This window comes from Chelonus insularis, unplaced genomic scaffold (assembly GCF_013357705.1).
Source record: "Chelonus insularis isolate UGA/USDA-ARS -01 unplaced genomic scaffold, ASM1335770v1 contig_399_pilon, whole genome shotgun sequence".
Taxonomy (NCBI): domain Eukaryota; kingdom Metazoa; phylum Arthropoda; class Insecta; order Hymenoptera; family Braconidae; genus Chelonus; species Chelonus insularis.
Genome location: NW_023276554.1, coordinates 328,381 through 338,114, shown reverse-complemented (window position 1 = coordinate 338,114; position 9,734 = coordinate 328,381). Strand labels below are relative to the sequence as shown.

Sequence of the window (9,734 nt, the reverse complement as noted above, 5' to 3'; positions counted from 1 at the left end):
AGTCAGATCATTTACAGAACAGCTAGTATGAATAAAATTGTTTTGATGAATTATTAGTGTCTACTGAATAAAGAAATATATTGATGACTGATAAAAATAATCAAAGTAAAAAGTACATGATCCAATAATTCTATCTCTTACATTAGTAACACAAAAAGATAATGTCAAAATATTTCAATATAATTTTTTCAAATTTATACAAGAATAATTTTTCTCTTGAAATTATTGAAGTCTAGAATCCTTGGAATATTTTATGATAATAGAACGAATTTTTTTTTGTAAATGTACGATTTAGTCTCTTCTGTTAACAGGTTTTAGCTTTGCCCTCTGTTCCTGCAACATTTCTGGAGTAATTTTCACTTGACACCTATTGGCATATATATGACAGGACATGTCTCCACAACATTCACCGCTCGAAATACACTAATTTTCAAACAAAAAAAAATTTTATTACAATTTAAAAATGTTTTTCTAAAATGGTATAGGTGTTGTATGTACTCACTGGGTCACCATGCCTCTTGCAACTCATCTTGTTATCAGAAGTTGTCCGGGCAGAGATAAGAGTAACAGCCAGCAGACCAATCATGATAAATAGTGTAATCTTAGCCATTTTTTTATTAGCAAATATTTCTCGTAAGCTGAAAAAATTCATTAAGAAAACAAATATTATAATTGAGGAAATAAGTGAGTTATTCAAGTTTTTGTAAGATTATAAAGGTCAGGCATTAAAATTCAAGGCAATATACAGCCTAAGAAATTCATTACAATGATACAAGGTCAAATTGCCTCATTCAAGTTTCAACGTCAGAATGATATCAGTAGTCACAACAGTTTATTTGCAACTGACATATGACGTACTGTTTTTAGCTGGATTTGAAACAACGAGTATAAAAAAGTGTGCTGTGAAAATATCTGTTACCACCTTAAAACATGAAAATATTCAAATAAAAGTTAGAAATAGAGATATTATTTTATTTGAAATATAACAATCGTATGCCAGAAATATTTTTCACTAGTGAAAGTATAGATTTTATTATGTAATTTAGTTGTAAAAAATTATATTCAATTTATCTAATAGTTAACAATAAAATATCATTTTCGTATTCATTGATAATTTTTATTAAATTTTTCTACAAACATTTTTTCTCTTATTCAGAGTTAAATAAAATTAAAACCGACGTAACGTAAATGTCAACAATCAACTCATGAAAAATTTTTTATGTTTGAAAAAATTGTTTAAAAATGAAAAGGATTCAAGTTACTATGAAAAATAATTTCTCTAAAGATATTTTCGAAATTTAAGTGTGACGCAATTATTAATTTACATTATTTAATTATAAATAAATATTAGAGTAATCAGCTATATAATTCAATCTTTTGGTATAACAAACTCTTTAGATAAATTCACAATCAATTTATTTTTATCAATATTAGCTCAATAATTAACAATAAAAAACGGGAAATAATTTAAATCATAACATAATATAGAGAACACTCACAAAAAAATTGATACTCTGAAACGTTCTTTCTCAGCTGTTTTTACACTACTGACGTCTTAAGTCTGCAACAACGCTTTTATATGATGAGAGCTCAATCTCCTGATTCGTATGGAACACATCTTGTGACTCATTGTATGCTAGGATTAACATTTGTATGAATGGAATAAATTTATAACAGTTCTTAATAAATTTTTATCACATGATTTATTCTTTAATACATTGGATTTCTTCTTTTGTTACAATCATTATTTCAAATCTCTTCCATTAAGATTTTTCTAAGAATCTTTCAACAATAAAGAATCTCAAGATTAATAAAAATCACACGAATGAACAAAAAAACATTCAGACAACTCCTGGAGCTGCATTGTGAATGACTAAATAAAAAAAAAGCTATTCGTACAATGCATTGCTTTCTTAACTATCATTGATAGATATTTTTTATCCTTCAATTTTGAAATTATGTTACACAACGTTTCATATAACCAAGGCAGACGTATGGTTTACAACAATTTTCGGTTGTGTGGCACTGTAATTAAACAATTTTCCAACGAAATAACACGTAAGCTATAGTTGTGTGGAATGAATTATCAAGTTAAAATGATATAATTAAATGGTTACTTACAAATTCTCCAATGAGTGAACAATTCCTCGAAGCAGCCATCGTCATTGTTATTGCTATCAACACGATTGCAATAATTACACAAAGTCCTCGGAGCATGATGAAGATATACTTGGAAGTAAATTATAAGCCTGTAAAAACAATAGTTTATTAAATAAAGTGATAAAACATAATTATTGAAAAAAAAGACAAATGATTTACTTGGGTGAATGAACCAATGTTATTAGTGTATTTCAAACTAGTGAATGCTTCACTTCGTTAATATATATACATTCGATTGAAGATGGATATCAGTTTTTTTATCAAGTCAGACAATTATCAATCGTATCTCTGAATCTCTACATGAAATGATATCGTTGTGATTACATTTTCATTTAATTAATAGTTTTGAAAAGTTAAGCTTGATATTAATTAAAAAAATATCTTTAATACAAAGAAACTTTGAACATATTTTTTCAATTTTTTATCTTTGTTGTTGTTTACTTCAAAAAAAAATTTGAATATACTGATGGTCAAAGTAAATTGACGTCATGAATTTTCAATAATAGAATTAAAAAGGTTTATAGATCTGAATGAATATTATTAAATTCTTACATGATACAAATGTTCACCTTGAAAGTGATGTAGATACGTATTCATTATAAAGTTATTTTTCTTTATGGATACTAGAGATATCAATTGTCACAGAGTAAATAAAAAATTGGTATTACTTATTACTCCTTCAGGTGTTAACAAAAAAATCTGAGGTTACAGATTCTAGTGATATTTATAGATAATGTCAAAATGATGATAACAATCATCATATAAACATGGTAAATTTTCAACATCAAAGAGCAATTAAGTGAATAATTGAAAACTGTTGTATACTACATGATTGCATTTAAAAATATGAAATCAAAAAATGTTCATACTATTTATTAATTTTCAATAGATATTAATATTGCACCAAATTAATTGATTCAAACCAAAATAACCATTTGAAACATGTAACATGTAATTCATTCACACACATCAATCTACGTGTATAGAAGTATTGTTTTATAACAATAATCGAAACCACCTGACGAATTGATTTCATCGGTATTTTCATTCAAAGTCTCTTATTCAAAACCAATATTTTCAATATACATCTCAAATCACTTGGGCTCCCAATCAATTATTTCATGATCAAAATTACGATACAGTAAAAAATAACGATCAGAAAATTCCCATCACTCAATTTTACTCCTGTTGATAAATTTTTTTATTGAATTATATTTATTTGGCTAAAAATTATTTTCTTACACATTCTCAATGAGTCATCAAGTGATTATGTAAAGTTTGGAAATTTCTAATCTCTCAATAAATATTTATATATTATTATTATTATTATTATTATTATTTTGATGCATGATAAAATAAGTCGGAATTTCCAATGATTCCTATGAAACGTTGACTTTCTTCGCTTAAAAATTGTATAGACTGTTCGTAGGAAATATTAGTGATAACAGAGCCATCAGAAGATCGAAGGTTATCATGAATATGTATATATTTAGCATAAATATTTGATCTACATAAATATATTTTTTAAGCATAAATTTAACTCTAGACATAATTGTGTTTAATTTTGACTATTTTATTACAATTTATTTTTTGTCAATTAAAATAATTTTTTATCCTTTCATGAAAGGTATCTTTAGATATCAGATATTCTATTCATATTTTTTGAAGACTATTACTTTTTTATCAAAATTTATTAAAAAAAAAATCTGATTAGAATCTCTTGAATGATTAACCATATCTATTTAATGTAAATATAAAGGTAGAAAAATGATTATAAAGTAAAAACATTTTTATTGAGTACTATTCTCGCATAAACTTCAATTTAATGACAAAAAAATCCCGACGAAAAAAAAGGCAGACCTCCGGAGGCATTACAACATATAGAGCATACAACAATTTCTTAATTAGTGAGTGTCGCTTGCATGCGAGCTGAAAGTAAAGGGGACTGCTGTACTCCTAACAATAACTTCCGCACGCATTTCCGCTCTTAGTTCGCCTCTTTAACAGTTTTGTTCCGGAGCACGTGTTGTTCAGATTTATTTATCATATATAATATCACACAAAAATCATTCTATAGTGTTGGTAATATTTGCACAAAGTTACTGATGTAGAACCTTCATTTGAAAAGATTTTATTCTCAGTCTGTTTATTTGATTACAATTATTTTCGCAACTTTAATACTGACATGACATAATACTTGAAATTACGAGCATAAATAATTAATTATCATATCAATAAATAAATAGCTAATGAATCAATTCGGAAGTACTTTATTTAAAAATGATAAGTCAACTATTATTTATTCATAAGCATAAAAAAAACTTCCAATGATTTTTTTTTTGTTAACCAACTAATTTTGCCGGTGAGGATTACAGAATTTTTATCAACATTGTAAATATTAGTTTTTGCATTGAAACTGTAAACATGACATTGTTTTCATCGTAAAAACCTTTTTATTGACCGAGATTGTATGAGCTATTTTTTGTCACTGGTTGAGTTTAAATAAAAAAATAGCAAACTTTATCCAATCTTCATCTGAAACCCTCTTCTTGGTCAACCCCAAGTAGTTGAACGACTCCCCAGGAAACCAGATTAGACGCCCCAGGAATCGCTTCTACCAGAAAGTCGTAAATCTCGGTTGTCAGTATAGTCTTGTCCTAGGTGGTTTTGCTACCGGAATCTATTGCCTAGCTCGAGAGCTACGACGTTCTCCTTCTCGTGCTTTCGACGTATTCAACAACTAAGTGCAATGTCTCAAAGATAAGCGCGTGACTGGACAATTTGATAATTGGATCTATGTGGCGACATGGTGATTTACGGTCTCATTCAATGTTAACATTTGTTGTGTGTGTGCACAAGTCACATGTCTATTATAAATTAAATAAGATGATGGCTGGGTACAGAATCTCTTACGTTGTTTTACCTTTTTCCTTTCTACTGGAGACTATAAATATTTTTATAATTAGCTTTTAATTATAAAAATCTAAAGCAATCAGTTTAAATATAAGAGTCAAAAGACTAATACTTTTGACGTTGAATTACGATAGTTTTTGGAGTTTAAATCAAACTCACGTTGAAGAAAAAATAACAAGTCATAAAATAAAATATCCACGTGGCAAAGATTCTCATAATGTTTTTGCATGAAAGTTATAGAAGCGTCAAGAAATAACGAGGGGTAACGTCACCTTGCTTTTCATGATAGCATAATAAAACAGAAGTAAATCCAAGAATTTTTTTATTCAACAACATTTCGGTACATGCAGATCAAATTTTTCAAGTGTCTCATAAATTTTTTATGACTTGGAACGGACGGTAAAAACGCGGGAAAAGACTAAGCATCCTCACTGACCATTTCCTAGCAATTTCCTACGGCTGTTTTTCACGTAAACTTTTGAACCCCTCTACACACCCACTACTAACTCCTCTTGTCGGTTATTCCGGCTGCCGAGCGCTGTAAAATATCTGCTAAGTAGCCACGACAGACACAGAGGGCAAACCGAGTTATAAATGGCCAGCCACGAATGCCACCGCTTTGTGTCCAGATGCGTCCTTAATACTACACCGGACCTCCTGGACACTGCTCACTGTCAACACTAAATGCTTTGTCCATCCCGACGAAGGATTGTTTTTCTAATAACATCACTACCTAATGCATTTCTTTTCTTTTCAAAATTATCTCTTCTGATCAATGTTATTCACAACTATGTGCATACTTTTTTTTGATGATTTTTATTAAAATCAGTTGAGAACTACTGAATAAAATAAAAAAAAAGCTTACGGAAGTCTAATCAAATTCTTGTATTTATTACCAGCTGATAATGCAATATTTTCAGAACTGAGGCTAATGACCATTATCCACCGCTGTATTCGTAATCAGGAGACATGTATTTATCATAATTAGCTTATTGTGTCCAAGAACCATTTTCGTTATTAACCAGCATAATTAGCTGAAACCGATTTAACTCAAAATCTAATCGATTCCTGATTATTTTTAAAAAATTACATTCCTTATAAAAATAAATTAAATTACTATCAGAATTATATTCGTCATTCCTCATAAAATTCTTCTTCTTACCCAATATTTGATGAGTAAATAAGTAGAAGGGTGTTGAGATAAAAGTGACTTTCCTTAAAAAAAATTTCACTCTTCAAGATTAAAGAATCAATTCATTAGCATATATTATTACCACGTTAATTGATACTCTTTTATATTTTACGGGAATGTTTAAGATTTAGTAATTAAAAATCTCGATAAAAATTTAATAGAATAATATATATTTAATGTTCCCTTTAGAGGGATGAATGCACCGCAGGTATTGGTGATGAGAGGAAAAATAACGTCTCACAGCACTGGACAAAAAATTTACCGCGCGTTGAGTAAGTCTCTGGTGCCATCTATCTCATTATGAGTATACTATCGTACTCAACTCTTATATGAGATCCTAAAGCACAAGGATTAAATAAGCCGGCAACGACGATTCCTGAAAAGTTGGATTGGAAGACGAATGAAGGAAAAAATGGACAATAAAAACATCATATAAAAACTCAACCCCTACAAAATAAGAGAGAGAGAACGAAAGATAAAAAAAAATGCTTTCCAATAAATCTTTTTAGAATTGAAGAGTTGATTTAGACCTTGAATTTTTTAGCTAAATGCTTTGATAAATAATTCAATAAAATAGAAGCACTGAATAAATTCAATCATCTAGGAATTGAGTGAAATCTCCGAGCAGGTACTATTTTTAATTCTCACAGAAAACCAATCTACTATGTGTAACATATCATTTTTTATTGATTTGCAAGATGTGTTTATCGTTCTCATACGTTTTTATGAATGGTCATGGTTATACACCTACACGCATAAACAAATGCAATCGCTCAATAATATAGCAGGATGACTATGGGACATGGAGTGATTGGGGTGCAGACGGCCTATGCAGTTTAATTTATGTTGTATCACCAACCAGTCGTATTGGCATTCGCATCGAAACGGACGTTTATTTCTGTTACATTCGAGCACTTTTTTTTTTGTTAAAAAAAAAAAAATTCTTAGTACACGAAAGTGCGGTTTCAAAAAAAGACTTGTCAATCTTCTGCTGAATCACTGAAGATTCGCAATGTATCTGCTCAGTATCACTGCAATCCGATGATTTATAGATTGCATCTATATTTGAGGATAATGTGATACGTATGTATAATCCAGCCGTTGTCACATAAGCTCTCACGCTCATCAGTAAGCAACATGAATAAACAGACAAAATATGGAAGCTCTCAGAAAATCAAATCTCTTTTGGTTTATTAATATTATTATCGTTTAAACAAAAATAAGGTAAGCTCTTTAATGTTACACTTTCTGGGGGTAATAAAAATTTTATGTACGAAAAAATCTATGCATCACTGTTAAAAAATTTAAATACTTTAGAAAAGTATTTATTAATGATAAAGAGAGTCTATTTTTTTGTAAATTATTACAATTTATTTACCATGGATAATTATCATACAATTGAATAGTCTATTTTTTACCAATTGCATTCCTTAAATACTTTCAGTCGTAAAAATTTGTAAAGTGAAAAAAAAATCAATTTGAATGGAAAATGTTCTATAAATTCCAGCAAAAATAGGAATAATTCAACATGGCACCGACACAATTGAAAAATTTTTTTAAAATTGAAAAAAAAATTTAGGGAAGGTAGAATGAGCATTATGATGATCGAATATTGATTGTATACCAAGAAGCTTAAGTAATAAAATACGGTCGATGTAAAAGGAATAAAAAGTGTAGAAGTAAGAGTATGATAACAAAAGAGTGAAATAAAGATGATAGAATAAGCTAATTAGTTCGGATCGAAGACTGACTGTTTGATAAATGAACAGTCAATATTTGAATTAAGGATATCCTTTCCTTCGTCAGGTCTAACTGTCTCTCTTCAACTCTCACTTCTACTTTATTCTCTCGATTTCCTTTGCTTGAAGAGGGCAGGATCTCGTTCAAGCAGCAGCGAAACGAAGCGGTCGTCGGAACCGCAGTTTACTCATGTATACTTACACCCTCTCACTTCGTCCATGTTTAGCCAAACATCTCTGCGTTATTTGCATGGGACGAGCCCCGATCAGAGATAGCCGATGATTAATGGCCCTTCTTCAGGGTTTATTAACGACACGCCCGTCCAGTGAACTGTGCATGTCTTTCATGACGGAGGATTCTACCTTCACGCAATCCTGTTTCATCCCCATTTCTCGTTCCATACTTTGATCCCTTTTTTATTTTTTCTATTTAATAAAAAACCACTCTCTAAAAAATTCTGACGCGTTCGCGAGACCCGAAATAAATCTTGCTTAATCCTTTCAGCAATCATGATAATGTCAGTCGCGTTCCACTAGAGTTCCTAGAAATATAATTTTCCCAATTTTTTCGCAGTTTATTATCTCAACGAGTTGAATAGTTTTATCTGCATATCAATTATAATACGATTTATTTAAAAGTATCTCTTAAAACTCTTTAGCATGATGATCATATATACTAAATAAAACCGGATACCATAAGGCAGCGTGTAAATATACGGCAACCTGATCCAATAATAGTCGTACGGTCAATTAAGACACCGTAAGAACCAATTTAAAATACACTACTTTGTTTCGAGGGTGAACAATATTTAAGGTTCATATTTACGATGTGAAATACTTACTCGTGCAAACAATTTTTTTTATTGCTACTAAAAAGTAATCTTTTGATTCGTTTTAACTTCCTGTAGCAAAAAAAAATCTACTAACTTCCAGCTTAGTATATATCTTACGATAAAATTTACGATTCCTGAAAATGTGTTCTGAAAAAAGAAGTTTCCGAATACCTTTTAGTACATTTAAATCGGACTCTTTTTTACAGAGATACATTTATTTATAACTTTCTAAAACTAAGTTTTTTTTTGTAGTCTTTAATTTTTAAGTAGTGCATCAAATGATTTAATTTTTTTATTTCTTCAATATCTCTCCATTTTGTTATTCAATTTATAATAAAGTTTTTAAACACCCAGTATTGTGTACTTATCAAAAAAAAACCCAAATAATTTTTATTGCATCATCAATTATTCTTTTTAATGCCCACAAGTGAAATTACGTGCTTTTGGTCCGACACTTTTCATTTTTTTAAATAATATTCCTAGCCTAAATCCACTTTATGTTGTCTATATTTTTCATTATCGATATTACAGTGCAATCGAAAATCGAAAAGACTATCGGTAAAATATAAGCTTTTTTGGAAACTTGCCATTTCCGATCAGCGATATTAATCCATGCCCACAACTGAGCATTCAAGTGGCAATGTTCGCTCACTCGCCTCCTCTGAATCGCAACGCGATATACTCCACGTGGCATCAATTCTCTCAGAAAAATAAATCGTGCTCTGCACAATCGCACCCTCCGGTACTCTTTTCCATTGGAGGTCGCGACTACTGCTGGTACATTCCGATCCAGTAGTGATGGTAAACGACAATAATTTCGTTGTCTGTACAGACATGCGGTCGAAGCTACAGTCTGATATATAGACTCGTTCATCGTTGATAGATACTGAGTTACTT

At 30.0% G+C, this 9,734-nt stretch overlaps 1 long non-coding RNA gene across 1 annotated transcript; it reads right to left on the bottom strand.

Moving 5' to 3' along the window:
• Positions 1–1,684: 1,684 nt before the first annotated feature.
• Positions 1,685–2,441, bottom strand: LOC118068198 (uncharacterized). The gene is made up of 3 exons (XR_004690483.1): positions 2,320–2,441; positions 2,122–2,249; positions 1,685–2,025 (listed from the first exon to the last, which is right to left on the bottom strand). It is a non-coding gene; the product is annotated as an uncharacterized lncRNA (long non-coding RNA).
• Between the last annotated feature and the right edge of the window lie 7,293 nt (positions 2,442–9,734).